Raw genomic sequence first — 7,786 nt, 5'->3', positions numbered from 1 at the left:
AACAAAAATAAAGAAACTTGAAGTTTAATTCGTGGGCTTTTCTATTAATTGATTAAAAGGGCTAATTAAAAATCGTTGGGCTTGTAAATTGCTTTATTGGGCCGGGAGTTTTGCTGTCAGGCTGCCTTTCTTATTGGGCCGAGTATTCTTTTCAGTTGGGCCGATTGGTATTAAGAGATGAAGAAGAAGGAAAAAGCAACAGAATTATCGGGTTAAATATTAATACTTCTTGTGTTATTTCGGAAAATGGGCGCAGCTCAGCTGGTTTAAGTGTGTGTCATGGAAACGTGAGGTCGCGGGTTCGAATCCTGTCGCGAGCAGTTTATTTATTTTTTTTTTTTTGCTACTAAGGTATTAATGGATATTTTAATTATTATTATCATTAATATTAATATTATTATTAATTATTATTAATGTTATAAATATTAGTATTATTATTATTATTAGGATTGTTATTATTGTTATTGTTATTATTAACTAGTATTATTGTTAAATGTAAGTATGATTATCTTTATTTCAAATACGATCATTAACTTATCTATTATTAATAGAATGTATTATTGTTATTATGATTGATATTATTAGTGTTATTTTGAAATATAACACAAGTTATTATTATTTTCATTAATAGTAGTATTAATATCATCTTATATGTATTAGTATTATTACTATTAAGTGTTATAAATATATTGGTTACTATAATAATTATTATTATCAAACATAAGTATAGTTATTAACAATATCATTAATATTATTAATATTATCATTTTAATAAAGTTATTATTAATAAATTATTAATATCAAAACTATCATTATAAGCAGATAATTATTTTGTACCTAAAATATACTTATATTAAAATTCCATATAACTACATATATCAAATTTATTAATATTAGTTAAATACATACAAATAATAAAACTATCGATTTTAAGTATAACATTTAAACAATCACGTATATAAATATGAATATATTAATATAGTTATATGAATATTAACCATTTTAAAGATATACACAAATTAAATATACGAAATAATAATATAATAAATAAATTTGTTCAGTTATGATTATGTGTATTAATAATTATACAAATGATATAGGTTCGTGAATCCGAGGTTAACCCTACAATTGTTCAATGTCGTCATATGTATTTTTACTACAAAATACAATACTGTGAGTTTCATTTGCTCCCTTTTACTCTTTACGTTTTTGGGCTGAGAATGCATGCAAATGCTTTATTAACTGTTTTACAATATTTATATGCGTGAGTTTCATTCGCCCTTTTTACTCTTTACATTTTTGGGCTGAGAATACATGCAAATGCTTTATTAACTGTTTTACAATAATTATATGCGTGAGTTTCATTTGCTCCCTTTTACTCTTTACGTTTTTGGGCTGAGAATACATGCAAATGCTTTATTAACTGTTTTACAATAATTATATGCGTGAGTTTCATTTGCTCCCTTTTTAAATGCTTTTGCAATATATATTTTTGGGACTGAGAATACATGCGCTGCTTTTATAAATGTTTTACGGAATAGACACAAGTAATCGAAACTACATTATATGGTTGAATGATCGAAATCGAATATGCCCCTTTTTATTAAGTCTGGTAATCTAAGAATTAGGGAACAGAAACCCTAATTGACGCGAACTCTAAAGATAGATCTATCGGGCCCAACAAGCCCCATCCAAAGTACCGGATGCTTTAGTACTTCGAAATTTATATCATGTCCGAAGGAGGATCCTGGAATGATGGGGATATTCTTATATGTATATTGTGAATGTCGGTTACCAGGTGTTCAATCCATATGAATGATATTTTTGTCTCTATGCATGGGACGTATGTTTATAAGAAATGGAGATATGAAATCTTGTGGTCTATTAAAATTATGAAATGATTATTTATGTTAAACTGATGAACTCACCAACCTTTTGGTTGACACTTTAAAGCATGTTTATTCTCAGGTACGATAGAAATCTTCCGCTGTGCAATTGCTCATTTTAAAGATATTATTTGGAGTCATTCATGACATATTTCAAAAGACATTGCATTCGAGTCGTTGAATTCATCAAGATTATTGTTAAGTCAATTATAGTTAGATATGTTATAAAATGGTATGAATGCCGTCAACTTTTGATATAATGAAAGATTGTCTTTTCTAAAACGAATGCAATGTTTGTAAAATGTTTCATATAGAGGTCAAGTACCTCGCGATGTAATCAACTGTTGTGAATCGTTTATAATCGATGTGGATTTTGTCCGTATGGATTAGGACGGGTCCTTTCAGTGGTCTTAGTGAACCATGTCTTGCATTAGTGTGTCTAAATGATAGTAGTTAAGATGCATTAGTGAGTCTGGACTTCGACCGTGTCTGCATGTCAACAGTTTTGCTTATCATTTCGTGTTGAAAATTACCTGCTTATCATCCTTAGGGAATTACCTGCTTATCATTCTTAGTCTAGACACTTTTTACTGCATTGACTGCATAAATAGTGTATAGACAAAATTCATATCTTAGCGTATCTGATAATTCATATCTTAGCGTATCTGTTACTGTAAACTTTGCTTGACATATTCCGTAAACTCCTCTCTAATCTACGAAATCTTTTGCTCTATATATATAGATATTCTATGTAATTAGAATACCACTCGATAGCCAAAAAATCATTTCATATCAAAAAATCCTTTATTCAATCGTACGAAATGGAACTCATCACTAGTTCAATTTCTTCGGAACCTGACAGCTATTCCGACATGGATGTTCACCTAAGCTCCGGAAGCAGCGACACCAGAATGAATCAACCAATCAGCCATCCCCAATTTATCTGATAGGTTTGTAGTCGACTTAATCAATGGAGACGCGAAGAAGGCGATCTCTTCCACCAACCAAATTCACCTCTTGGCGATGAACCTGAAGCACATACTGGCAAACCAGTCCGAAACACCATACTCACCCTCATTTCCAGGATATCTCGCAATGATTATATGATATCCCAAATTCTAAACCTTATTCATCCGCTCGTTCCGACCGACAATCATCCCGGAATAATAGAAGAAGTCAACGAACTTCGCGCTCGAGTAATGGCTTTGGAGAATATGGTGCAAAGGTTACAAGAACCAGCAGCAGCACCGGCAGCAACAGTACCACCATTGAAATGTCCCGTTCTTATTGATTAAAAACGTTCCATATTAATTGATTTCGTTGCGAGGTTTTGACCTCTATATGAGACGTTTTTCAAAGACTGCATTCATTTTAAAACAAACCATAACCTTTATTTCATCAATAAAGGTTTAAAAAGCTTTACGTAGATTATCAAATAATGATAATCTAAAATATCCTGTTTACACACGACCATTACATAATGGTTTACAATAAAAATATGTTACAACAAAATAAGTTTCTTGAATGCAGTTTTTACACAATATCATACAAGCATGGACTCCAAATCTCGTCCTTATTTAAATATGCGGCAGCGGAAGCTCTTAATAATCACCTGAGAATAAACATGCTTAAAACGTCAACAAAAATGTTGGTGAGTTATAGGTTTAACCTATATATATCAAATCGTAACAATAGACCACAAGATTTCATATTTCAATACACATCTGTAATGACCCGCACTTTTTCGATCATTCTATATTTATAAGATTAATATTTACATAAATTAAACCTTACCAACATGACAAGCAATCCAAATTGTTGAGACTTATGTCTTCAAAAAGAGTTTTACACAACGTTTGACCGTTCAATTTGACCGATGATATCACGAACTATATAACATACGATAATTATACGTTTATGTATATATATGTATTTATATATATTTAACATGATCTAAGGATGTTTAACATCTCATTGGGTACTAATAACAATGAGTTATAAGTATATTTTGAAACTACTAACTTAAGTTTTCAAAACGATAACTATACGTAACGTTCTTCGACATAAATACTTATAACCTATAATACTTATACATGCATCGTATAGATATGTATTTTATCACTTTTAAAGGGCTTACATACATAAAACAATATAAGTATATTTACAAAAGATAGCTATATTTGAATCCTCGTTCCGTTTTCTCAAAGATTTCTACACGTATATCTAGGGTATATGTACCCGTATCATACGCAGCTTCTAGATGTATTTACTATTGGTATATACCAATAAAAATCTGCTCCTTAGCAGCCTTAAATGATTAAGAAACATGTGGAACCAACCATTTGTCAAGTAGCATGAATTATTTAGCAAGAAAACAAAGTTAGGTATCTTTTTTTTCCTTTATAACCTAAAAACGTTTTTATGCATGCACACCATTTCTTCACCCCATTTTCTCATACTTACACTCCCATTTCTCTCTCAAAATACTCTTAACTTCATACTTGATCATCTCCAAGCATTTTCCCCATCATTTAGCTTCAAAAACATCACTTAATCACCATAAGAAAACCCTTACAAAAACACTTCAAGAATCCTTCCAAGAACACCAACTTACTTCCAATCTTTCATCCACTTCCATCACCCTTTTAGTTCTAGGTTCTTACTCCTCTTTTACAGCAACCTTGTCCAAGGAACTTGAGGTAGTAACTATGTTCATAACCTTATTCGATTCATATATATATAGCTAACTTATTTTGTGGTATAAAATTTTAACAACAAGAACATAGTTTGAAAGTTTTCAAACTTGTTTGCAAACTAAATAGATCCTTCTAACTTAACTTTTAAAATACTTCAAGACCTGTAATATAACTTAATTACATGCTAATTTAACAAGGTATAACTTGGTTTTTCAAAGAACACCTTAAAAACTGTTTTTACGACGTCGGAGTGCAACCGGGGACTGTTTTGGGTTGGATAATTAAAAACCATCTTAAACTTTGAATTGGAAGTTTATCTTCTGGAAAAATGATTTTTAATATGAATATGATAACACATAAAAATTTCATGATTTAACTCAAAGTATAAGTATTTTTAGAAAAATAATCATTTAAGGTTGTTTACATGATGGAAAATGATTAACTTCATAAGTTTCACTAAAGTTTGACCTATGCCGTGTGATTTTGAATACAAACTAAGGTATTTACAGTTCATAGTCTTAAAGAGGGACTCGATCCAAGGAGATGGCAAGTTGAATCAACGAAAACGGAGTTGTAACGAAGAAACTATGACCGAAACAAAATCGGATATCCAAGACTAGTTTAGCCACGAAAATAATTGGGAAAAATTAAATAAATCACATCTTTTTAAGTTAACATGATATTTTATATATATGTACTTATAATTCAATTTTATATGGTTCAGGATCACCCGTAAACAACACGAGAAGATTAATCATAAGATCCCATGATTGTACGCAACACGTCATTTGACAACACCGGTACTTTATGTACGCAACACGTCATTTGACAACACCGGTACCGTGGGTCAAGATTAATCTCGACCAATACATATACGATGGGGTTTTATTTATTTCGTTGGGGGTTTTATTTATTTCATTGCGGGTATATTAAACATCTAAAAATGAACCATTAAAATTGAATTACTAACAACGAACTGCTAACTACGGACTAAGGAATTATTCAAAGTATTAAAAGTATAACAAGTATATATATGTGACGTTTGTTTAAAAAGAAAAGGTATTGATATATTATATATGGATAGGTTCGTGATATCAACCGGAGACCAAGTCAAATTATATATATATCTTCAAGACGAAAGTGAGTATATAGTCCCACTTTTAAACTCTAAATATTTCGGGATGAGAATACATGTATTTTATGTTTTACGTTATGGACACAAGTAACTGAAAAATATATTCTACGTTGAGTTGTACCACTGGCATACTTCCCTGTAGCTTGGTAACTGTTATTTACAGCGGTATTGTAAACGCGAATCCTGTTGATAGATCTACCGGGCCTGACAACCCCAACCGGACTGGACGACCAGTATTCAACGGTTGCACAGTACTTCGTTTCGTGACTACACTTGGTACGGTGTAGTAAGATTTCATAATAAAGGGAATATGCGACGTGATTAAATGTTAAGTATGGTTACCAAGTGCTCAACCACTTAGAATATTTTTATTAAACTGTTTATATACGAAATCTTGTGGTCTATATATATATATTGCTGCCGGCATTAAACCTATATCTCACCAACTTTATGTTGACCTTTTAAAACATGTCTATTCTCAGGTGATTACTAAAGCTTCCGCTGCATTATGTTGAATTTGAGCAGGATCTTGCGTACGCATATTTGTGTCAAAAATAAAACTGCATACCCGAGGATCTGTGTTGTAAAATATGCTAGAAACCGTGTTGTTATCATTATATGTAAAGTTTGTAAGTCGAAGATTATCGCTAAACGATAATCATTTTTATGTTGTCCAAAGCTTGTAACAAAAATAAGAATCATGGTTTGTAATGTATAATATATGCAGTTTTTCTTTTAAAAATGTCGCATATAGAGGTCAATACCTCGCAATGAAATCATACGTTATTTAACACGTTCTTATGGTTAAGGACGGGTTATGACATGTGGTATCAGAGCGGTGGTCTTAGCGAACCAGGTTTGCATTAGTGTGTCTAACTGATAAGTCGTTAGGATACATTAGTAAGTCTGGACTTTGACCGGGTCTGATTTAAAAACCGTTGCTTATCATTGTTGGTTAAAATTTATATGTAAATATTATGTAGTACTAATGGGTTAGTTGTTGTGTGATAGATGTCGGGCTCAAAACTTGTCATCACGTTCAGCGACTCCGAACCAGAATCTTCAGATGGTGTTCCAGTCATTAACCTATCCGATGACGAAAATAATATCTTTGGGGAAGACTCACAAATTCCGGATGAACCGACTATAGAGAACCCGGAAAGTGAACCCGAGGAGGAAAGTGAACCCGAGGAGGAAAGTGAACCCGAGGAGGAAAGTGAACCCGAGGAGGAAAGTGAACCCGAGGAAGAAATACAGGAAATTACAAAAGACGAGTTCGAACTAGGAAAGAAACGAAAGGCTAATGAATTAGAAAATTCAAATCCTGAGTTTAATAAGGATGATGTGGCACCAACTCCACTAGACACTACCACCCCTATTCCCGCTATTCCTATTCGTTCTATCCCGGCATCCAGTTCTTCAGTCCCACAGCCAAAATATAGGCAGACAGCCAGGATAAGCGTTAAGCGATTCTTTGAACCTAAACGTCCTAGAAAATAGACCAAACGATGCGCTGCCGTATTAAACCATGGGATCATATAATGTTTTGTATAATATTATTAGTGTGGTTTGCTTAATGTTCGATGTAAGATAAGCATATGTAAAATAGTGAAGTGTGAAATGCAATAATTTTCCATGGTTAAGTATTATTTAGATGGTAGTAATTGATTCTGTACCAAGCTATTAAGTATGGACATTAACGGGTAGGTACTACCCTAGATATAATTATAAAACGCTAATAAGAAGAAAAGGCTTTTATAATAATACCTGGTTCATATTATTAACAAGCTATAATGTACTATAAATACACACTACATCTATAATAATCCATGTGAATAATTATTTTCTTTCATTAGGAAATGGCGCGATTGAATCGAATGACGGAACAAGAAATCTAGGAACTCATCAATCAGCGAGTGAACGACAGAATGTTATAGGTCGAGGCTGCAAGAGGTGCTGCAGTTAACCCAAATCCTCGTATGGGGTGCACTTACAAAACTTTTCAAGCTTGCAAGCCCTCATCATTCAGTGGAACAGAAGGACCAATCGGTTTAACCCGGTGGATAGAA

Source organism: Rutidosis leptorrhynchoides, chromosome 3, assembly GCF_046630445.1.
Source record: "Rutidosis leptorrhynchoides isolate AG116_Rl617_1_P2 chromosome 3, CSIRO_AGI_Rlap_v1, whole genome shotgun sequence".
Lineage (NCBI taxonomy): Eukaryota > Viridiplantae > Streptophyta > Magnoliopsida > Asterales > Asteraceae > Rutidosis > Rutidosis leptorrhynchoides.
Note: the sequence above shows the minus strand (reverse complement) of the source record.